The following is a 22,790-nucleotide window of genomic DNA, read 5'->3' as shown; positions in this document are numbered from 1 at the left end:
GCATCTGGTCTAGAAGATGGAAAGGAGGAGCTCTGGGGAACTGTTCAAAATGAAAGACTTTTTAAAGGAGAAGGGAGCAGGAAAGAGGGAAAAAACAAACAACAACAAAAAATACAACCTAGGCCAGGAAGAGGTTGGTGGATGTAAAGTTGCTTTCCTTCAGAAATGGCACCGGTCTATCAGGCAGATGACCCTGCTAATGCTGATCAGGCGGTCCCTGACTGACTAGTTTAAAATTGTCTTTCTGGGAGAGCCAAAATGGTGAGTGTCTGTTTGGCGATGTGGGGATTAGCATTAGCAACTCCATCTTGGACCCGTTGTCTTGCTTTTAATACTTTATGATTAAATGTAATGTCATGCTTCAAAAGTCTTCTTCATGATAATTGTGAATTAAATTAAATATTTAGTGCTTTCTTGAATACTTTACCTTCATATGTTATGTATTTGTTTTTATTTTCAAACTTTTTGGTAAGAATACAAAAAGGATTGTTGTTGCTTAGTCCCTAAGTTGTGTCCGACTCTTTGCGACCCAATGGACTATAGCACATCAGGCTCCTCTGTCCATGAGATTTCCCAGGCAAGAATACTGAAATGGGTTGCCATTACCCTCTTCAGTAGATCTTCCTGACCCAGGGAGCAAACCTGCGTCTCCTACATTGGCAGGCGGATTCTTTACCACTGAGCCACCAGGGGAGCCCTCCACAAAGGATACAGTTGTGTAATAGTTTTCTAAATGAATAGTTGATATTCTCAGCATCCTTAATTGGTTTATCTATCTTCTTCCCATCTATTTGGAATACATATTTTCGAAATGTCCTATTTAATCCATCTCTGAACACTATTTAATTGACCTACTTGTCTATTATGTTTCTCAAATAGTTGTTCATTAGAGAAGATGTCCCTTTAGACAATGTGATTGGCATTAGTATTTTCTCATTTAACAATAATAATAATAATAAAAAAAAACACTGGTGGCTCCCCTGGTGGTTCAGTGGTAAATAATTCACCTATGATGGAGGAGAGGAGGGTTTGATCCCTGGGTGGGGAAGTTTTCCTGGAGGAGGAAACGGCAACCCACTCTAGTGTTCTTGCATGGGACATCCCATGAACAGAGGAGTCTGGCAGGCCATGGTCAATGGGATCTCAAAAGAGTTGGATGTGACTTATTAATAAACAACAACATCTAATAATAATAATAACTGGTTATAAATAGCAGTTTATAATAAACAACAACATCTAATAATAAACAACAACAACTAATATTAATAATAATAACTGGTTAGAGCAGAAAATCATAAAAATATATCATACCATAAATATTTTAATTTACAATGAATGACTGCATGTTTGCCAGTCTCTTGAATTAGATCTCAGGCATTTATGGTTCTACTGTTAATTTTTGCGTCATCAATTTTGCATTTAATGATGCTCTTATACCTTTTAAAAAAGTGGGACAAGTCTTAGAGGAAGACTTTTATGAGTAATCTGAGTGAGAATCCTTCTAGCTTTTTTTGATTTGTACCTTAGTCTGTTGGCATTTTCTCATCCACACTAATTAAAAATATTTTTTCGGCAATTTACTGTTGTATCTTTCTAAAACATTTAACTTAGTTTTAATAGAAACAGTCTTCTTTCAGAACTTGTATTTTGTGGGTTTACATAGTATTTAATTAAATTAGGTGATTATTTGGTATATATAGGTATAGACAGTTCTGAGTTTTAGTTTTGCTTCTAAGAAAGGAATCAATGGACTCACCTGTGGGAACAGAGTGTGAATGCAACAGAATGTGGTCCATTGACTCTGTTTTCAGTATGCAGAGGGCATCAGATATGTTTCATAGTGGAAACAGAGTTCATCAGTTAAATTGGTAGATTAGTTTAGGAAGGATAATTGTACTTCACTTGTGTTGTTATCATCTGGGAATCTTGTTATAAGAAAGGCATATTTTTATGCTGTAGCCTTGACCTAGAAAATCAGAATTTTTAGTGTTTGACTCATAGGGAAGTTGGAGAGTTGAAATGCATCCTAGGTGATTCTTCTGCATTATTTTAGAGCCAGGGTTCTATAACTTCACTGATATCAAGCTACTCTAATTTATGTAACTCTATTATACTTTAATATTCTGTAGTGCTTCTCCCTGTTTTCTTAATTTCCTTCCTTGTTATTTTAACAGATCAAAGTTAAAATTTTACTTTCAAATTACTTCATTGCAGATCATATTGATTCAATGGATTAATTTAGAGAGAATTAGCATCTTAACATTGTGACATTTTGTTTTCCACAAAGTTACGTGTTTCCATTTATTCAAGGCTTTTAATATGCCTCACTAGAGCTTTAAGGTTTTCTCTGTATAAGTCCTATGCAACTGTTAAGTTTCTTCCTAAATGTTTTATCTTTTTTTATTCCTATTTAAAAGAAGATTGATTTACCTTTAACTTTTCTAACTCACTTTGGTTTATGTATTGAAAAGCTTTTGCTTTTATATTTTGATTTTGTAATGTCTCTTGATTCACTGTTTAGATTGTTTCCAGTAACTTTTCTCCCCAGTTTGTTCTTTTGTGTTTTCTAAATATATAGTCATATCTACTGCAAACAGCACATAACATTTTTTTCTTTTCCTTCTCACAATTTTTATTTCTGGTTTCTCTTTCCAAATGCACTGACTTTCAGAATGGCAGTTTGCTGTTCTGCAGTGTGGAACTGGGTCTACATGGGGATCTTGTTTATTCCTTTTGTTACTGGCCCATGCCAATAACTCTTAGCAGTCTAAGGAAATGATGCTGAGACCTTACAGAGCTGCACCACTTCCTCCTTGAATAATCTTCTCCAAAGTGTGGAAGGTTGCATCTCCCTGTTTGTTTCAAAGTGCACAGTATTTGGCAAATCTTTTTCTTAATTTTAAATTAAGGTTTGTAGGTTTTTTCCTTTAGCAAGGAAGAAGCTGTGTTTTTGGTATTATTGGGTTTCATGTAGAATAATTACTTTTTAAAGACTTTCTGAAAAATATATCATTTGGATTTTAATTTTGTCTTTCTTTTTTACATGAATTTACATAGTCAAACATGTAGGCTTTTTTCATGTGTAACTTGGTTCATCATTGTCATAGAAGGTTGCAGAAGGTAATTGTTGAAGCTGGATAATGAAAACACAGGAATTCGTGCTATTATCATTCCTTTTTGTATGTTTATAGATTTTCAAAATTAAAAAGATTAAGAGGACATTGAGTACAAAAAGGTATTTTTCTATTTTGAGATCTGACATTTACCAAGTATTTTCTCTTATGATTTTATTTGCAGTTAATTATTTAACTTAGAATTGTTTTGTATGATGTTAGGTGAGCATATGATATTCCCACCCCCCACAAAGAGGTAATCAGTTATCCCAGCACTATTTATTGAAGAAATTTTTCTCTTTCTCTGTCCTCCCTCCCTAGACAGAATTATGACGCCACCTTCATTGTCACGTAACATCATGTTAGTCTATTTCTGGACAAATTATCCATTTGTCAATTCTTACATAATAATCTAATTACAACTTTTGTGATTTTAATTAATTTTAGTATTGGTCGTAGCAAATCTTTATTTTACTTAAAAGTTTACTTGGATCTTTTAACCCATTCACTCTTCTTGATAAACTTTGGAACTCATTCTGTCAACTTCCAATAACAATCACTGGGATATTATTTTTTATTCAATAATACTAGTTAATATAAAATTTAACATATAATAAGTGATATAATATATATGAAAGTATATATTGAAACCACAATTTTTAAAATATGATTATTTAGCCTTATTTTCACAAAATGATAAACAGTTTACATCTTTTTAAATGGAAATGTATTTTTAAATATAGCAGTGTGTACATGTCAATCCCAAATTCTCAATCTTTCCCTCCCCCTACCCTTCCCGACTAGTAACCATAAATTTGTTTGCTAAGTCTGTGAGTCTGTTTGTTTTGTAAATAAGTTCATTTGTATTTTTTTAAGGTTCTGCATATGAGTGGTCATATGGTATTTCTTTCTCTGACTTCACTTAGCATGAAAATTTCTAGTCCACCATATTTCTGCAAATGGCATATTTCATTATTTATAATGACTGAGTAATATTCTATTGTTTATGTGTATCACAACATCTTTTATGGGGTATAATATAAAGAGAATTAAATCTACAAAGCAGAGAAGACATTCAGTGTCTTTTCAGCTTGGTGCTTAGTGTGATTGTCCAATGGTTTCAGTTTTAAGATTCTCAATAAAATTTAGTAGTTTTTTTCATATATGTCTAGCATATTTTTGTTATTTTTTAATGAAGTTTATGTACTTTGTTAGCAGTTGTGAATTAGATATTTTTCCTAATAAATGTTGTTATTCTTCATGAGTTATATAGTACTAATGGTATTTGTTTGCTTAATTTAGTGTATGCCTCTTTATTAACTAATTTATTAATTTTATAATTTTTTTCTAAATTTTTTTACATTTATTGAGAAGATAACATCAGTAAATAATTGACTTTTCATTTTATTCTTTATATTATTCATTGGACAAGGGCTTCAGAATAATCTCATATGATAGTGATGATACTGGCTAAACTTATACTATTTCTGATTTTAATAGGCATTTCTGTAATGGTTTATTGTTAATTATGATATTGTAGGTTGATTTCATTTTAAGAAAATAATTTTGGAACTTCGCTAATTTGTTGCTTTTGAAAATTTGTTTTTAATACTGACAGATTCTGACTTGTGTTTCACTTTACAGTTGTTTGACTTTAAAATTGTAAAGGGAAAGTGATTCAGTAGAAACCATATTTGAATTTTGATCTTTTCCTGGGCCAGTGATATGTGGTAGATACTCTCTCAATACTCTCATGATGCGGAGCAGTGGCAGTGAGCTACAGCTCTTGACCAGCCATATGATCATGAGTGTAAACAACTAATATACTTAATATACATTCTGTACCCTGGTAGTCATTCTGTTTATTCCTTTCAGTATGGTATTCAAGAAATTCCATGCAATATTCAACACTTTATTATAAAGTAGGCTTTATGTTAATAATTTTGGCCAACTGTAGGCTACTATAAGCATTCTGAGTGTGTTTAAGATAGGCTAGGCTAAGCGATGGTGTTTGGTAGGTTAGTGTATTAAATACATTTTCAACATGATATTTTCATTTTTTTTAAAATTGGAGGATAATTGCTTTAATTATTGTGATGCTTTTTGCCATACATCGACATGAATGGGCCACAGGTATATATGTGTCCCCCCATCCTGAACCTCCCTCCCACTTCCCTCCCTACCCTATCCCTCTGGGTTGTCCCAGAGCACTGGCTTTGAGTGCCCTGCTTCATGCATTGAACTTGCACTGGTTATCTATTTTACATATGGTAATATACATGTTTCAATGCTATTCTCTCAAATCATCCCACCCTTGCCTTCTCCCAAAGCCCAAAAGTCTGTTCTTTTTTGGTAACTAAATATATTTTAATAAAAAAACAAAATACAAAATAACTATTTTCAGAAAACAGAAATATTTAATCTTTTTCCCACAAATTAGAAGTCTTTTCATCCCCAGAACGTAGTTTTCGATGCATGTGTTAGTACCTAAGATTTGTTTCACAGACTGTTCATTAAACTGCTATTGCAAAGCAGAAGGTGGGCGGTACCATCTCAGGAGGAAAAGATGTTGGAAGAGCCACACCTCGGAATCATTTGGAAATTTGACGTTTTCTGTCTTTTGACTTCTCACTTCTAAGTATTTTCATTTCTTTACCACAATCTCAAAGATACAAATCAGTGTCCCTGATTTTCTTCTGTGATTCCGGTCACCAGCAGGCGGTTGCAGGCCATGAACTGCACACTCATCACAGTGCTCATCTGGCTGGTGTAGACGCCCAGGAGCTCACTGGACGAGCCATCGGCAGGCGTGCTGCTGTGCTTGCTCTTGATGTTCCAGATACGCACGGAGTTATCCATGGATGCTGACGCGATCAGGCTGCTGTCCGGGCTGAAGGTGACGCTGGTGATGTCATTCGTGTGGCCCCGTAACTCTTTGTAGAGGGTCCCAGACGTCAGGTCCCACAGCTTCAGCAGCTGGCCGTCGCCCGCCGACACCAGGTACTGACCATTGGGGGAAAAGGCCAGACAACGCACGGGGCCGCAGTGGCCTGTGAAGAGTCTCAGCGAGTTCCCCTGCTGGGCACTCCACAGCCGCACCGTCTTGTCTGTCGAGCCCGTGGCTAAATAGTTTGAATTGGGGTGGAACTTGACACAGTCCACATCCGCCAGGTGCCCGGCGTAGATTCGCAGTGGGTGCGTGCGATCAAACGACCAAAGCCGCGCTGTGCGGTCATAGGACGCGCTGGCAAAGAACAGGGTGTGCGGGCTGATGTCCAGGTCCCACACAGGGTAGGCGTGGCCCTGGTACAGCACTGTGTTAGTGATGCTCTCCAGGTCCCAGTACCTGATGGACGTGTCTTCAGAGCAGGAGAGCAGTGCCGAGCTGTCCGGGAGGAACCTGGTGGCATACACTGGCCCGCAGTGTCCCCGCAGAACCTTCATCTCCTTGGCTGCCATGTCCTCCTTGTCGTCCTCGCGAGTATCATAAGCCAAGTGGATGCAGGACGCGTCTCCTTCATGGGGCTTGGATTTAAACTTGGAAGTCAGACTCCACAGTTTTATACAGGAGTTGTCGAAGCCCGCGGCGAGCAGCTTGCAGTCCGGGGAGGCCTCCGCCGTGTTCAGCTGCTGCTCAGTGTTGTAGAAGGCATAGGAGTAGATGGTGGTGAGGGATGGGGGGCCATCCTGGACGCGCTTGATGCTCTCCTGAAGGATGTCCAGCTCCTCCTTGTTCTGCAGGAGGTACATAGGCAGGTCGGTGGGCTCCAGGCCGCCGCCCTCGCCTCTGGAGGAGCCACCGCTGGCATAGAGCTGGTAGTCCATCCTTTTGGTGGGCTGCACGTCCAGGTGGATGTGCCAGGTGAGGACTCTGCACAGCGCGGTGTTGTTGTCACTCTGGAGGTAGCGGAGAAGGTAGTTGTAGCCATCTTCTGTCAGATGAACCATGTACTTGTTGTCCAGGAAGGCCCGCAGCCTAAAGTTAGACTGGATGTCCTGGATGGTCTGGGTGGTCTGGAGCTGCTCGATGATGTCCTTCTGGCTGGCATTCTGGAGAAACATTCCATGGAAGCGGCTGTAAAAGCTTTCCACTGTGCTCTTTGGACTGTTTTGGACCAGGTCGAGATGGAGGTAGACAAAGAGAGGGTAGAGGAGAGGCATTACTTCGTGGCTGTGCTGGGAGTCAGAGCCCATGAGAAAATCCCGCAGCCGTCCGAACTGTACTTCATATTGCTGGGGGTCTGCCTGGCAAGGGGCTGCAGACACTGTGTTGGCACAGCCAGATTCTGACTGGACTGCGAGGCTGGTAGCCAAATCCTGTACGCTCTGTGACAGTCGCAGGCCTTGCTTCGGTGGGCCGTCGCCGCCCGGGTACTGCCGGCGTTTGAGGTAGCTGGACACGGCCGTCTGCATCTGCTCGGAGTGAAACCGTTCCATGACTGAAAATCACAGGCGGCTTCCGCTTCCTGTGCCGGCAACTGCTGTCGGGGTTGCCCCGCAACCACTTCCGTCTCTCCCGGCAGGCTTGGCCACCCCCTCCCCTCCCTGACCCCACGCCGCCCCTCCCCCATTTTCATTTTTGATTGAGTTTATTAGGATGTAACTCACTGGAAAAGAGTCTGATGCTCGGAGGGATTGGGGGGTGGGAGGAGACGGGGACGACAGAGAATGAGATGGCTGGATGGCATCACCGACTGGATGGACATGAGTTTGAGTGAACTCCGGGAATTGGTGATGGACAGGGAGGCCTGGTGTGCTGTGATTCATGGGGTCGCAAAGAGTCGGACACGACTGAGCGACTGAACTGAACTGAACTCTATAACAAGTTGAGGAAGATCTGTACTTCAACTCTATCATGTGTCAAAATGGATCTTATTCAATATTTCTTCATTTCTCATCAGTTTTATATTTATTTTTATTTTTTTAAAATTTTATTTTATTTTACTTTACAATATTGTATTGCTTTTGCCTATGTTTATGCTTTCCATTTATTAGACTTATTCAAAAGTTGACTCATTTAACGGAAAAAAATCTGGCTCTTAGATTTACTCTTTATTCTGTTTCTATTTTAATTAATATTTGCTTTCATCTTTATTCCTTGGGCTTTATGCAGTGATGCTTTTTCTAACTTTTTGAGCTGAGCATTTTACTACATGCTTTCATTCGTTTCATTTACTAATGAAAGTATTCTATAAATTTTCCTTTAGTATAACTTTGACCATAAAGCGTATGCTGTTTTGTTTTTCAATATTCACAGTGTCGTGTTGGTCTCTGCCATACAGCAAAGTGAATCAGCCATAATTACACATGTATCCTCTCCCTCCTAAGTCTTCTTCCCCTCCTGCCATCCCACCCCTCCAGGCTGTCACAGACACCAGGTTGGGCTCCCTGCGCTCTTCAGCAACCTCTCACCAGCTAGCCATCTGACACATAATAGTGTATATGTGTTGGTGCTACTTTCTCCGCTTGTCCCACTCTCTCCCTCCCACTGTGTTCACAAGTCCTTTCTCTATGTCTGTGTCTCTGTTCCTTCCCTGCAAATGGGCATCGGTATCATTTTTCTAGATTCCATATGTATGTGTTAATATACTTTTTTTTTTCTCTTTCTAACTTACTTTACCGTGTATAACAGGCTCCAGGTTCATCTACTTCACTGGAACTGACTCAAATTTGTTCTTTTTCTAATGACAGTGATATTCCATTGTATATATGTACCACATCTTTATCCATTCATCAACCGTACCCTTTTGATAGCATATCAGTTACTATTCAAGCAAGAACTGAACTTGGCAAATAATACTTTATTTGAGAAATCTGTAGACTCTTTATTATTGGATTTTTCTCTGTGAATGTTAACATACACCTGGTATTGAGATTCCCACCCATTAGAGAGAGGACCCTCTATACTTCCACATCAATAGTTAGAAAGACTAGTTATTATTCTGATAGTACTGTATATTAATCAACTGAAAATCCTTATGATTTTCAATACAGAGATTTATTTTGCATACTGGGCTTAGGAAGTCAGCCTGAGCAGCTTTTCTTCAGGCTCTAGGTCAAGATCAGCTCTCTGCTCATAACTACATTGTATGGCTTCTACTCATTCCATTGGTTAAAGCAGAGCATAAGACCACGTGTCCAAATGGGTTGGAAAAGTATACTTTGCTTATACAGAAATTATGGGAAGGATAGAGAAGGAAGAATTGTGAAACAGTAACAAAGTCAGCTCTAATCATGATGATAGAACAAATGTTAGATTTTTCTTTCCCAGTCTTTTAGAAACAGCAGATGACTAGGACCATGTGCTTAATCACTCAGTCATGTGACCCCATAATCAGTAGCCCACCAGGCTCCCCTGTTCATGAGATTCTCTAGGCAAGAATACTGGAGTGGGTTGCTATTTCCTTCTCCAAGGGAGCTAAATTTGAAGTGTTAACTAGGCCCAGAATCCAGTAAATCACCTACTGAATGCAGATTTAGAGACTGGAGTAATTCTTGACATATGTGTAAGGGGATGTTGGTGTGTGAGTGCTCAGTTGTGTCTGACTTTGCAACCCTGTGGACTATAGTTCTTCAGGCTCCTCTGTATATAGGATTCTTTACACAAGAATACCGGAGAGGATTGCCATTTGCTCCTCCAGGGAATCTTCCTGACCCAGGGACCGAACCCATGTCTCCTGTGACTCCTTACATTCAGGTGCATTCTTTACTGCTGAGTCACCTGGGAAGCCCCATATATAAGGGGAAGACGTAACCAGGATAAAGGTTATTTTATAAACTTGGGTGTGAATGAAATGGCACATTTCTTTTATTTCTTTCAACTATGTTAGGCTCTGAGTTTTTCTACCACCTAGGGATTTATAACAATAATATTCCCTATCTTTCCCATTCTGTCCCTGAACATTAGAAAACAATTTGGGGAGCTTATGTGGTTCCCAGAAAATGTGGGAAAGGTCTCTGATTACCAACCTATCAAAATTGCTCCAGATATCTTTATCCTTCCACAACTGTAGAAAAGAGGAGGGATACACAGCAAAAGGTTAATAGCAGTTACTTTGAGAATGGAAGTGCACAGGTGAAAGATGTGAGTGCAGAGAAGGAGGGGATTTTTTTTCCCCCTTTTCTGTGTTTGTAATTATAAGTGTTGGGTTTTTAATCAGCATTTTTGTGTTCTTGATATTTTTCAGGTAAAAATAAAGATAAATATAGTGCTAATTTCATAAGGTTGTTAGGAAGATGAAATGAATAATACATATAAATGATTTAACACAGTGTCTGCATAGTAAGCTTAACTCGCTGTGTGGGATTGTCCTGTTGTTAACATGGTTACATTAGAAGTTATATTTCCTAGAATTTCCTTCCTTGTGTTCTACTGGATAAGAATTGGCTGAAAGTGAGGTTACTTTATATTTGAGAGGCAGAAGAGAAGCTGCAGCTCTGTTCTGAAGGTCGCTGTGGGTTAGAGATTGTGAGAAGCTGCAGTTATGTGTGGAGGATTAATCTTGTCCTTGCTCTTGCCCACTCCATTTCTAGAATCTCCCTAACTGTCTTTCCTCCTAACCTACAGCAGCTAGTCCCACCACAATATGTTTAATTATGAACTAACAAAAGTGGCCACGGAAAGTTAAGCTCTTTTGATAGCTTGTACTAGCCCCTCTTTTTAATAACTTTCCCAGGAGCCAGATGCTTCAGGCTTCCATATAACCCTCCAAGCTCCAGCTCATTCAGCTGTGTCAGGACTAGTTAGTGAACATTCTTTATTTTTATTAAAAATATGCAAATTTATATTGACATTATTAACAGTGTGATGTGAATTGAGGATAATGTGATTTAATATTCTAGATCAAAGGTGAATAAACTGTGAAACAGTATCACATTGTCACTTTCTGTGTACTAAAGATAATAGAAAAATAAACATTCCTTAGTGATAACGTAAATAATGTGGTCAATTATTGTAGCTATGTTGTCAAGTAATGAAAGAGCTTAATTACCCATTTCCTAAAATCATTGCATTTTCTACTTATAACTGCATAGCATAGAACAAAAGAGTCTTCCTGTCTTTGAAAACAAATCAAAGCATTCATATCAGGCATTCAAAACTTGAACCTGCAGTGAGAGAATCACATCAACTATGATAAGAAAATATCCTCTGACAAGTAGGATTTCACCCACATAATTGAATGATCATGACAAGATGTGATCAATAATACCAAATTTCCCCAGGGACTCTTTCTTACCCATTGTTACATTTCTAAAAACTGATTTGTAGTTCAGAATTCACTCACTTCAAAAGCAGATTTGAGAATCTTGTGAAGAAATAAGAGATAGACTTACTAATATCTCCAGGGCAGTTATACCTAAATATTATCCATATAGAATTTACATTATTGTGGACATCAGTATGTATTTAATTAGCAGGAACTGAATAGATGATATCTGTAATTCATGATTATTCACTTAATGAACACCAAAAATTTATAGTGGTAAAAATAAAAGAATATGAAACACACTGGGTGTGTAAAAGATGTATTTTCAGTGCTAACATTAAAAAAATACTATTGGCATAATAAACTTATTTACATCACCATTTGTACAAGTATTAAACTATACCAATACAAATTATGTCATAGCTCTATAAATAAAGGCAGCAAAATACAATCAAGATATATAGTATCATAATATAGTATATTAAAACACATCAAGATTTCAGTCACCAAGGTATTGATTTCCTGTGGAGTCATAATTAATTCATATTCTCTTTCCCATGGAGTCATAATTAATTCATATTCTATCTCTTCTGTGTACAGAGAAAAGTACGCAAACAAGAGGAGTTTTCATTCACAACTCCTCTTCTGCCAAATTCCAAATGAAATGAAACTAAAGCAAGCATGCTACAAAATTTGATTCAAAGGAAACATCAGACACTGAAGCCATTAAGCACACATTTCTAAATAAAAAATGAGTTGTCTTCAAGCTGTCTTGACACGGTCTGCAAAGTCTCACTGCATAAAACAGCAGCTCAGCAGTTTGTCAGAGAGCTCCTGAGATAAACAAAAAGCAAATCAGACTTCTTTCTCCCTGTCTTTGCATTTCAGCTTCTTCTTGACAGAAAAAAAATGTTCTTCACTCTCTAAGAGACCTGCAAATATAGCATTTGGGCATTGCCTTTTGATTTGAGAATAGGTTTACAAAAATGGAGAAATAATGTGTTGACTTATATGAAAAAAATGCCTACTAATTCATTTAAGATTTTGAAAATTAATTTTATTAGGTATATCAACTGCTGGTAATTAAAACTTAATTTCAGAAAAATTTAAGGTGATTGTATTTAAGAGCAGAGGATCTGGATTCAGACATTTGGCCTTGAATTCTATTTATGCATATACTGTCTCCAACTTCGGCAAATATACTTGACCTATCTGGGCCTCAGTTTTTCTGTCCTTAGTAGGAGTAATGAAGGTACTTATCTCACAGTTGTCTTATGAGTTAAATTAGTTAATATATATTTTGGAACAATATTTCCTGCTATGTAGTAAATTTTATATGTGCTAATTCTAATATAAAATTATTATTATATTATTTGTTTTGCTTATTGTTCAATTCCTAGATGTTTTCTGTAACCTGTAACCTCTGCTACTCTGCAGTCATCTAAGTTTCATTAGCCATATTCTACTGTCATATTCTAGAAGCCTACTTCTGGATTTCTAGACCTATGATAAACCAAATTGTATATCCAGAGAGGTGAGATAGGATGGAGAGTGAGCAACAGTGGGTGCCCTTAACTTTGTATTTTATTCATTTACTTATTTAATTTTTATTGGAGCGTAGTTGATTTGCAATGTTTCAGGTGAGTGAATCAGTTATACATATATAAACTCTTTATTAGGTTCTTTTCTCATATAGGTCATTACAGAGTATTGAGTAGAGTTCCCTGTACTATACAGTAGGTCCTTATTAGGCATTTATTTTATATATAGTAGTATGTATATGTCACTTTCAATCTTCCAATTTATCCCTGGGAAAACTATGTGTAGCTATCCAGTTTTACCCCTTCCTTACCTCCTGGTAACCATGATTATTTTCCATTGAATTGGCAAAAAAGTTCATTTGAGTTTTTCTGTAAGATGTTATGGAAAAATCTCAATGAACTTTTTGGCCAACCCAGTGCATCTGTGATTGTATTTCTGTTTTGTAGATAAGTTCATTTGTGCCATTTTTAGATTGCGTGTATAACTGATATCATATGATATTTGTCCTTCTCTCACTTCCTTTACTCAGCATGACAGTCTCTAAGTGCATCTATGCTGCTGCAGATGGCATTGTTTCATTCTTTTCTATGGCTGAGTAATAGTCCATTGTATATACGTACCACATCTGCTTTATTCATTCCTCCATCAATGGGCATTTAGGTTGCTTCCATGTCATGGCTGTTGTAAATAGTGCTGCAGCGAACAATAGGATCCATGTATCTTTTTGAATTATCATTTTCTCCAGGCATATGCACAGTAGTGGGGTTGCTGGGTCTTATGGTACTTTTATTTTTAATGTCTTAAGGAACCCTCCATACTCTTCTCCATAGTGGCTGTACCAGTTTGTATTCCCATGAACAGTGTAGGAAAGTTATCTTTTCTTTATACTCTTCTCCAACACTTATTGTTTGCAGATTTTTTTTGATGATGCTGTTCTGACTAGTGTGAGGTGATATGTCATTTCTTTAATAATTAGCGATTTTGCACATGTTTTCATGTGCTTTTTGGCCATCTGTATGTGTTTTTGGACAAAAGTCTATTTAGATCTTCTGCCCATGTTTTGGATTTTTAAAAAATTTCTTAATACATATATTTTATTGAAGTATAGTTGACTTACAATGTTTCAGGTGTACAGCAAAGTGATTCAGTTATACATATACACATATATTATTTTTCAGATTATTTTCCATTATAGATTATTATAAGATATTGACTATAGTTCCCTGTGCTATACAGTAACTCTCTGTTGCTTGTTGCATATCTATTTTTTTAAAATTAGAAATCGAGCATTCTGTTCATACTAGGAGGGTCAAAATGTCATACATTTTTTAGTTAGGAAGAAACGTCATAAATTTTCTAAGATATATATACTATTATATATATATAATATATATATATACACACACATACACCAAGGATTTTCTATTAAATTTGATAAAAGCTTGAGAAAGTACATTGAAAAACTAAAAGATGGAGAAATTGGAAAACATAAGCTAAATGAAATGGGAGCATTGAATATGACATAGAAAAAGTGAAGAAAACTAGATAAAAGTAAAAGATCCTCATATAGTCCAATTGTTTTTTTTTAAATTTATTAATTTTTTTATTTTGTTGGTTCAATTGTTTTTTAAGCATGGCTGGGCAACGGCAAGCCACTCCAGTACTCTTGCCTGGAGAATCCCAGGGACAGGGGAGCCTGGTGGGCTGCCGTCTATGGGGTCGCACAGAGTCGGACACGACTGAAGCGACTTAGCAGCTCATTAGAAACATATCTGGTGCTTTGGAGAAAAAAAGCAATAACTGAGTAATTGTATTTTTCCAAAAGTTCCAAGATAATTCTTATTTGCATCTGGATTTTAAAAAGTGGCTGCAGGTTTTTTTTTTTTTTTATTTAAATGGTAGTTTCAGTGATATAGAAGTCTATTATTTTTCTGTTGACCAATCATGATACAATGGTATTAAGTGAGTAATAGTTACATAATCACAATAGGTAAAGATGTTTATCAGTTTTCAAGTTAATAGTCAGACAAAAAATAATTGCAATTGCAAGCCATAATGGAAACATGATTAACCTAACAATATAAAATAATTACATACAGTTTGGGGGGGTCAAGCAGAGTGATGTGGTAACATGCACATGTTTCACCCACCTAACCACTCTATGTCTTTTGGTTGGCTCATTTAATCCATTATCATTGAAGGTAATTCTTGATATATGATCCTATCGTTGTTGTTGTTCAGTTGTGCAGTTGTGTCTGACTCTTTGTGACCCCAGGTCTCACCATCTCCCAAAGTTTGCTCAAGTTCATGTCCATTGTATCGGTGATGCCATCCAGCCATCTTGTCCTCTGACTACCTCTTCTCCTTCTGGCCTCAATCTTTCCCAGTATCAGGGACTTTCCCAATGAATCCTCTTACCTTTTTCTTTTTTTTGGACAAACTGCAGTGAATCCTATTACCTTTTTCTTAATTGTCTTGGGCTTATTTTCTGTAGGTTTTTTCCTTGCCTTGTTTCCTGCCTAAAGAAATTCCTTTAGCAGTTGTTACAGAGCTGGTTTGGTTATAAAGCTGAGTTGTCTTTACTTTTGCTTGTCTGGGAAGCTTTTGATTTCTCCATCAAATCTGAATGAGAGTCTTGTTTGATAGAGTATTCTTGGTTGTAGTTTCTTCCCTTTCCTTACTTTAAATATATTGTGCCATTCCCTTCTAGCTTGTAGAGTTTGTTGACAAATCAGTTTATAATCTGGTGGGAGTTCCTTTGTCTGATTAGGTGACCATTCAGTTCAGTTCAGTCACTCAGTCATGTCCGACTCTGCAACCCCGTGAATCACAGCACGCCAGGCCTCCCTGTCCATCACCAACTCCCGGAGTTCACTCAAACTCATGTCCATCGAGTTGGTGATGCCATCCAGCCATCTCATCCTCTGGCGTCCCCTTCTCCTCCTGCCCTCAATCTTTCCCAGCATCAGGGTCTTTTCAAATGAATCAGCTCTTTGCATCAGGTGCCCAAAGTATTGGAGTTTCAGCTTTAGCATCAGTCCTTCCAGTGAACACCCAGGACTGATCTCCTTTAGAATGGACTGGTTGGATCTCCTTGCAGTCCAAGGGACTCTCAAGAGTAGATGCATGAATTTATCTTTGACTTTCTATCCTGTTCCATTAATCTGTATTTCTGTTTTTGTGCCAGTACCGTACTCCTCTGATTGCTGTAGCTTTGTAGTATAGTCTGAAGTCAGGGAGCTTGGTTCCTCTTAGCTATGTTTTTCTTTCTCAAGATTGCTTTTGCTATTTGGAGTCTTTTGTGTTTCCATGTCGTTGTTTAGTTGCTAAGTTGTGTCCAACTCTTTTGTGACCCCATTTTCTGTAGCCCACCAGGCTCCTCTGTCCATGAGATTTCCCAGGCAAGAATACTGGAGTGGGTTGCCATTTCCTTCTCCAGGGGATCTTCCTGACCCAGGGATTGAACCAGCATCTCTTGCACTGACAGGCAGATTCTTTAGCACTGAGCCATCTGGTAAGCCCTGTGCTTCCATACAAATTGTAAATTTTTTTGTTCTAATTCTGTGAAAAGTGTCATTGGTAATTTGACAGGAATTGCATTGAATTTGTGGATTGCTTTGGGTAATATAGTCATTTTTGACAATATAGTTCAGTTCAGTTCAGTCACTCCAATCCAAGAACGTATCCCTCGATCTCTGTGTGTCCTCTTTGATTTCTCCTGTCAATATCTTACAGTTTTCTTACTACAAGTCTTTTATCTCCTTCAGTTGATTTATTCCTAAGTATTTTGTTCTTTTTGGTGTAATAGTAAATGGAATTATTTTCTTAATTTCTCTTTCTGATCTTTTGTTGTTAGTATGTAGGATGCAAGCAATTTCTGTGTGTTAATTTTATATCCTGAAACGTTATCAAATTCATTGAGCTCTAGTAGTTTTCTGGTAGCATTTTTAGGATTTTCAAAATATAGTATCATGTCAACTTCAAACAGTGACTATTTTACTACTTCCTTTCCAATTTGGATTCCTTTTGTTTCTTTTTCTTCCCTGATTGCCATGACTAGAACCTCCAAGACTATGTTGAATAAGCCTGTAGTGTTTCAAATGCACTTATAAGGAAAGAGAATTATGGTTTTCTGTTTCTTAAGATTACTCATAAACAAAACTGAAGTTAGCAGGTTGTTCTATATTTTCTTCTGTGGTTGTTCCTTGCTATACTCTGCAGCCAATGCTTGAGAGGAATTCTTGAGTTGCGAACTTGTGTTGGGTTTCATATCTTGACACAATGGTCCATGCTCTGCATCTTTCCCTTATTCTTCAGTTCATTTGCTGTCATCCCACTCCCAGTGATACATACCCAAATTTTATATCTCTCATAATCTTGCCCTCTGTTAGGCAGTGTGTGTTCATCAAAAAAAAAAAAAAAAAAAAGAATCCCACCTAGAACATTAGCTAAGGAATATATTACCCTCTCTAGATAGTGCCTCAACCTCCCTCCTTTCGCCTTGGATAGCTCTTACACATAACACTTACTAGATTATTTAATATACACATTTTGAATCAATTTGAAGGCCATCAGAGTTCATATGTAAAAGATAATACTTCCTCATACACTAATCTATTATGGAAAAAGTGCTCCTTGGGATAGGCTTCACAGATGGTACTAGTGGTAAAGAACCCGCATGCCAATGCAGGAGACATAGGAAATGTGGGTTCGATCCCTGGGTAGGGAAGATCCCCTGGAGGAGGGCACAACAACCCACTCCAGGATTCTTGCTTGGAGAATCCCATGGACAGAGGAGCCTGGCAGGCTAAAGTCCACAGGGACATAAAGAGTTGGACATGACCAAAGTGACTTAGCAGGCACACACGTTCCTTGGAATTCCCTTTGGAAAAGACTACCTTACATGCAATGTAGTGGAATATATTCAAACATTTAATTGATTATACTTACAGAAAGACTTGATATAGATGAAAAATAGGCATAAAATTAAAAATTATACTTACTCTATTAGTAAAAATATTTGAACTATTAATTTTTTCTTCTTCTAATTTGGGCACTTGACTCTCTAAACAGGCAGATTTTTATTTTTAAAACTGATAACAGTGAATTAAGATTTACACATTAAAGATATGGCAAATGGTAAGTGGCTCATGGCTTAGCTAATTGAATGAAGTGAGAAAATTAGGTTGTCATATTCCATGGACTATACAGTAGCTCACACTGTGCTGGGAATTAGCCTAAATTAAATCTAGATCACAGGAAGCTTTACATGTTATTAGAAAAGTGTAGTTATCAATCCTTTCTCTAATGAGAAGTCAGAATAATTGAAACTGAACTGGACTAATATGTCTCCAACTCTTAGTACAATTGGTGAACACAGAAGCTGAAAGTTTACAATGACTGTTATTTTTATAGTTAAGTAACTCTGCCAAATGTGCATTATGTTGGAAAACATAGGAATATTAAATGCTTTAGCCCCCCCATTAGAGGCTGGAAGAATGTTAATTCACTTTATCTTACATAGGACCATTATTATTCTGAACTTGAGTCAACTGGAAACAAGTTGTCCCCATGTACCAATGCCTACTAGAAAACTCCTCGTGCTTCTTCTCATGCTTTTCCCAGAATGTTTAAGGGCACCACATGCTTAAGTAAAATAATGTAATCATAGCACCTAGACATGCTTCTTCATTTCCCCAAATAATCATTCCCCAGTTTTTACTAACATCAGAAGTACCAAGTAGAATTGTACTCCTAATGTCTTCTCTAATTTGGTAGTTTTGGAACCCTCATCTTTCTTACTGTTAGTCTAAAAGACTTATTTACAGTAAATTAGTCTGGTGTTAGAATTCATTCCAAACCCCCAAGAGTTGAAATCATAGTTTTTCTTGCTCTTAAATACATTTTCTGAGCATAGAAGGGACTAGAGAACAGAAACTTACTGGTCTAAAGGCTTTCTATTCCTCTTTATTCATTTTACTTTTATTCCTACGATTTTTTTTTTAAATGAGCATGGAATAGTGAATGGAAAAAAATTATGGTGAAATTAAAGAGAGACATGATGGGTGTGAGGAATGTGTAGAAACAGGGAAAATAAGGATGAGAAGTAAATTTCTCCAGTTACGAATGTGCTTCCAAGAGCTTTTATAGCACATGAAAATACATCTAATTGAGGCTGGCAGTTAAAATCAGCTAGATAGGAAAAGCTGACAAGAAGATCCTTGTTTAAAAATTGTGGGAAAAAACTCAGGTATTAAAATAGACACAAGTAGACGCAAGAATAAATTGAGTACAAATGAGACTGGAATAGATGGAGTGATTATGGGTCCCATTGGGGAAGATTGAAAATATACTCAAATTTTTTAGACATAAAAACTCAGAAAAGGCATTCAAGAGCTGGTAGTCTTAGTGTTTGGAATCAGTATTTCAGCTGATGCTTAAGGTGAGATGAAGGAGATATCTATATGTAAAGCATAAAATGAAAAGAATTAGTAACCAAAGATTAGAAATTCATATAAACTTGAAGTATCACCTTGAATTAATTGATAACTAAATACATTTATTTTAAGATTAAAGTGGGGTTAATGATAGAAATATTAGTCTCTTCCCTTTACTAAGCACTTTGTCTTTAATAGCCCTTATATAATGTCAACTCACACTTTTAAGCTTCTAAGCAGTACACAGGGATTAAACATGTTGTAGGAGTATGTAGACTCTCTCAAGTAATAAGATAGGTAAACTGAGTGACAGAGCTTCAAGAACAAGTGAAATTAGTCCACTCTGATTAAGATCATGATGGGGAGATATATTCAAGAGAGAATGCTGAGAGAATACTTCAAATTAAAGGCCTGAATAAATGGGCCAAGAAATCAGTAACGGATGAATTTTGCGCCAGTGTACAACAGATGAGAGCCATAAGGCATGTTACAGTTATAGATATTTTCTTGGGGAAGAACTAGATCTTTAGACTCTGAATTGCTTTCCTTAATATTTTCACATCTGTCATATAAAGTTGTTTAGTTGCTAAGTCATGTCCAACTTTTTGCAACCCCATGGACTGTAGCACCCCAAAGTCCTCTGTCCATGGGATTTCCCAGGCAAGAATACTGGAGTGGGTTGCCATTTCCTTCTCCAGGGGTCATATCAAGTAGTTACAACGAATAAAATATGGTGATTATGACTTCCAGCTTCCTAAAGGTAATGTTAGCTAATCAGAATGTCTAAACATTTTCCCCAAAACTATGCATGCAGGTCAATGAGAAGAGCAAATAAAATTGCCTGTAATTGACATCAATGGGATAATGAGAACACCAGAATTACTACAAGTTTCAAGTTATTTGTAGGTAGTAAAATAAACATGCAAATTCAGCAGATTCATTCTCGGAACACAAGACTGTGTAGGGAGTCTGTGGGAGACTGAGCGGAAAATAGGAAAAGTAGATAGGAACCTAATAGTGATAAATACTGATAAAATTACACACAGAAAGAATCAGCATCTTGAGTGCAGAAATGCTGAGAACAAGTCAGAGATCTTATTGGTCACAGCTCTGGTTACTGGAGGATAGAAAAGAAGAGCCATGAAAGTGCATGAAACCAGTGGTGGATATTCTGAAGAGCTCCTCTTCTTGGGTAAATTGGAGAGATTTAGGCTAGGGAGTCAGAGAAGGCAATGGCAACCCACACCAGTACTCTTGCCTGGAAAATACCATGGATGGAGGGACCCTGGTAGGCTGCAGTCAATGGGGTCACTGAGTTGGACACAACTGAGTGACTTCACTTTCACTTTTCACTTTCATGCATTGGAGAAGGAAATGGCAACCCACTCCAGTGTTCTTGCCTGGAGAATCGCAGGGATGGGGGAGCTTGGTGGGCTGCCGTCTATGGGGTCGCACAGAGTTGGACACGACTGAGGTGACTTAGCAGCAGCAGCAGCAGCAGACTGGGGAGTATCCTTGGAGTCTTACTGGTGAGAGAAAGGAAACAAGGAGTGGACGTTAGAGATCCTATAGAAATTAAAAGGCAGAGGAGGATAATCTTGAATTAAAAATCCTATTAACCCAGCAATCACACTCCTGGGCATACACACCAAGGAAACAAGAATTGAAAGAGACACATGTACTCCAGTGTTCATTGCAGCACTGTTTATAATAGCCAGGACGTGGAAGCAACCTAGATGTCCATCTGCAGACGAATGGATAAGAAAGCTGTGGTACATTTACACAATGGAGTATTACTCAGCAATTAAAAAGAATACATTTGAATCAGTTCTAATGAGGTGGATGAAACTGGAGCCTATTATACAGAGTGAAGTAAGCCAGAAAGAAAAACACCAATACAGTATACTAACGCATATATATGGAATTTAGAAAGATGACAACGATAACCCTGCATACGAGACAGCAAAAGAGACACAGATGTATAGAACAGTCTTTTGGACTCTGTGGGAGAGGGCGAGGGTGGGATGATTTGGGAAAATGGCATTGAAACATGTATATTATCATATGTGAAACGAATCACCAGTCCAGGTTCGATGCATGATACAGGATGCTCGGGGCTGGTGTACTGGGATGAACCAGAGGGATGGTATGGGGAGGGAGGTAGGAGGGGGTTCAAGATGTGGAATATATGTTCACCCGGGGAGGATTCCTGTCAATGTATGGCAAAATCAATACAATAATGTAATTAGCCTCCAATTAAATAAATTTAAAATAAATAAATAAATATTCTGTAGTTTCCATGCCCCCCCCCCAAAAAAAATCCTATTAACACAAAATTCCAACATTGGTTAGGTAAACCAATTACTTTTGTGTATGAAAATATTAAATGAACATAATAGAAAGCTGCATAGAATATCCATACAAAGTTATAATAAGAAATAAAAGAATAAAATAAAAATGGTGAATTAGATCAGACTTCCATAATAAAATACGATAGACTGGTGACTTGACTTAGAAATTTGTTTCTCACTGTTTTGGAGGCTGAAAGTCTGAGATTCAGGTGTCAGTGTGAGTGAGTTACAGTGAGAACGCTTTTCCTGGCTTGAAGACATCTCCTTTCTTACTGTGTACTCAGCATTTCCTCAGGGTATGTTTATGGAGAATGAGAGATATTGTTCCATTTTCTTTTTTTTTTTTAAAAGGACACCATCATCTCTACTGAATTAGGGCTTTACCCTTATGACCATTCAGTTCAGTTGAGTTCAGTTACTCAGTCGTGTCCAACTCCTTGAGACCCCATGGACTGCAGCACACCAGGCCTCCCTGTCCATCACCAGCTCCCAGGGTTTACTCAGACTCATGTCCATTGAGTCGGTGATGCCATCCAACCATCTCCTTCTCTATCGTCCCCTTCTTCTCCTGCCCTCAATCTTTCCCAGAATCAGGGTCTTTTCAAATGAGTCAGCTTTTCACATCAGGTGACCAAAGTATTGGAGTCTCAGTTTCAGCATCAATCCTTCAAATGAACATTCAGAACTGATTTCCTTTAGGATGAACTGGTTGGATCTCCTTGCAGTCCAACGAACTCTCAAGAGTCTTCTCCAACACCAGTAAGTGTCTTTTAATTTGATGGCTGCAGTCACCATCTGCTGTGATTTTAGAGTCCCCCAAAATAAAGTCTGCCACTGTTTCCACTGTTTCCCCATCTATTTTCCATGAAGTGATGGGAACAGATACCATGAATTAGTTTTCTGAATGCTAAGTTTTAAGCCAACTTTTTCACTCTCCTCTTTCACCTTCATCTAGAGGCTCTTTAGGTCTTCTTCACTTTCTGCCATAAGGGTGGTGTCATCTGCATATCTGAGGTTATTGATATTTCTCCTGGCAATCTTGATTCCAGTTTGTGCTTCCTCCAGCCCAGCGTTTCTCATGATGTACGCTGCGTATAAGTTAAATAAGCAGAGTGACAATATACAGCCTTGACGTACTCC

General features: G+C 37.7%; 1 pseudogene; it reads right to left on the bottom strand.

Annotated features, from left to right (window-relative positions):
- Positions 1–5,789: 5,789 nt before the first annotated feature.
- Positions 5,790–14,571, bottom strand: LOC129537189 (TAF5-like RNA polymerase II p300/CBP-associated factor-associated factor 65 kDa subunit 5L pseudogene; annotated as a pseudogene).
- Positions 14,572–22,790: the final 8,219 nt, after the last annotated feature.

Source organism: Moschus berezovskii, chromosome 6 (assembly GCF_049115385.1).
Source record: "Moschus berezovskii isolate FMDL1 chromosome 6, NW_MosBer_1.0, whole genome shotgun sequence".
Classification (NCBI taxonomy): domain Eukaryota; kingdom Metazoa; phylum Chordata; class Mammalia; order Artiodactyla; family Moschidae; genus Moschus; species Moschus berezovskii.
This window is presented reverse-complemented; position numbering and strand designations above follow the sequence as displayed.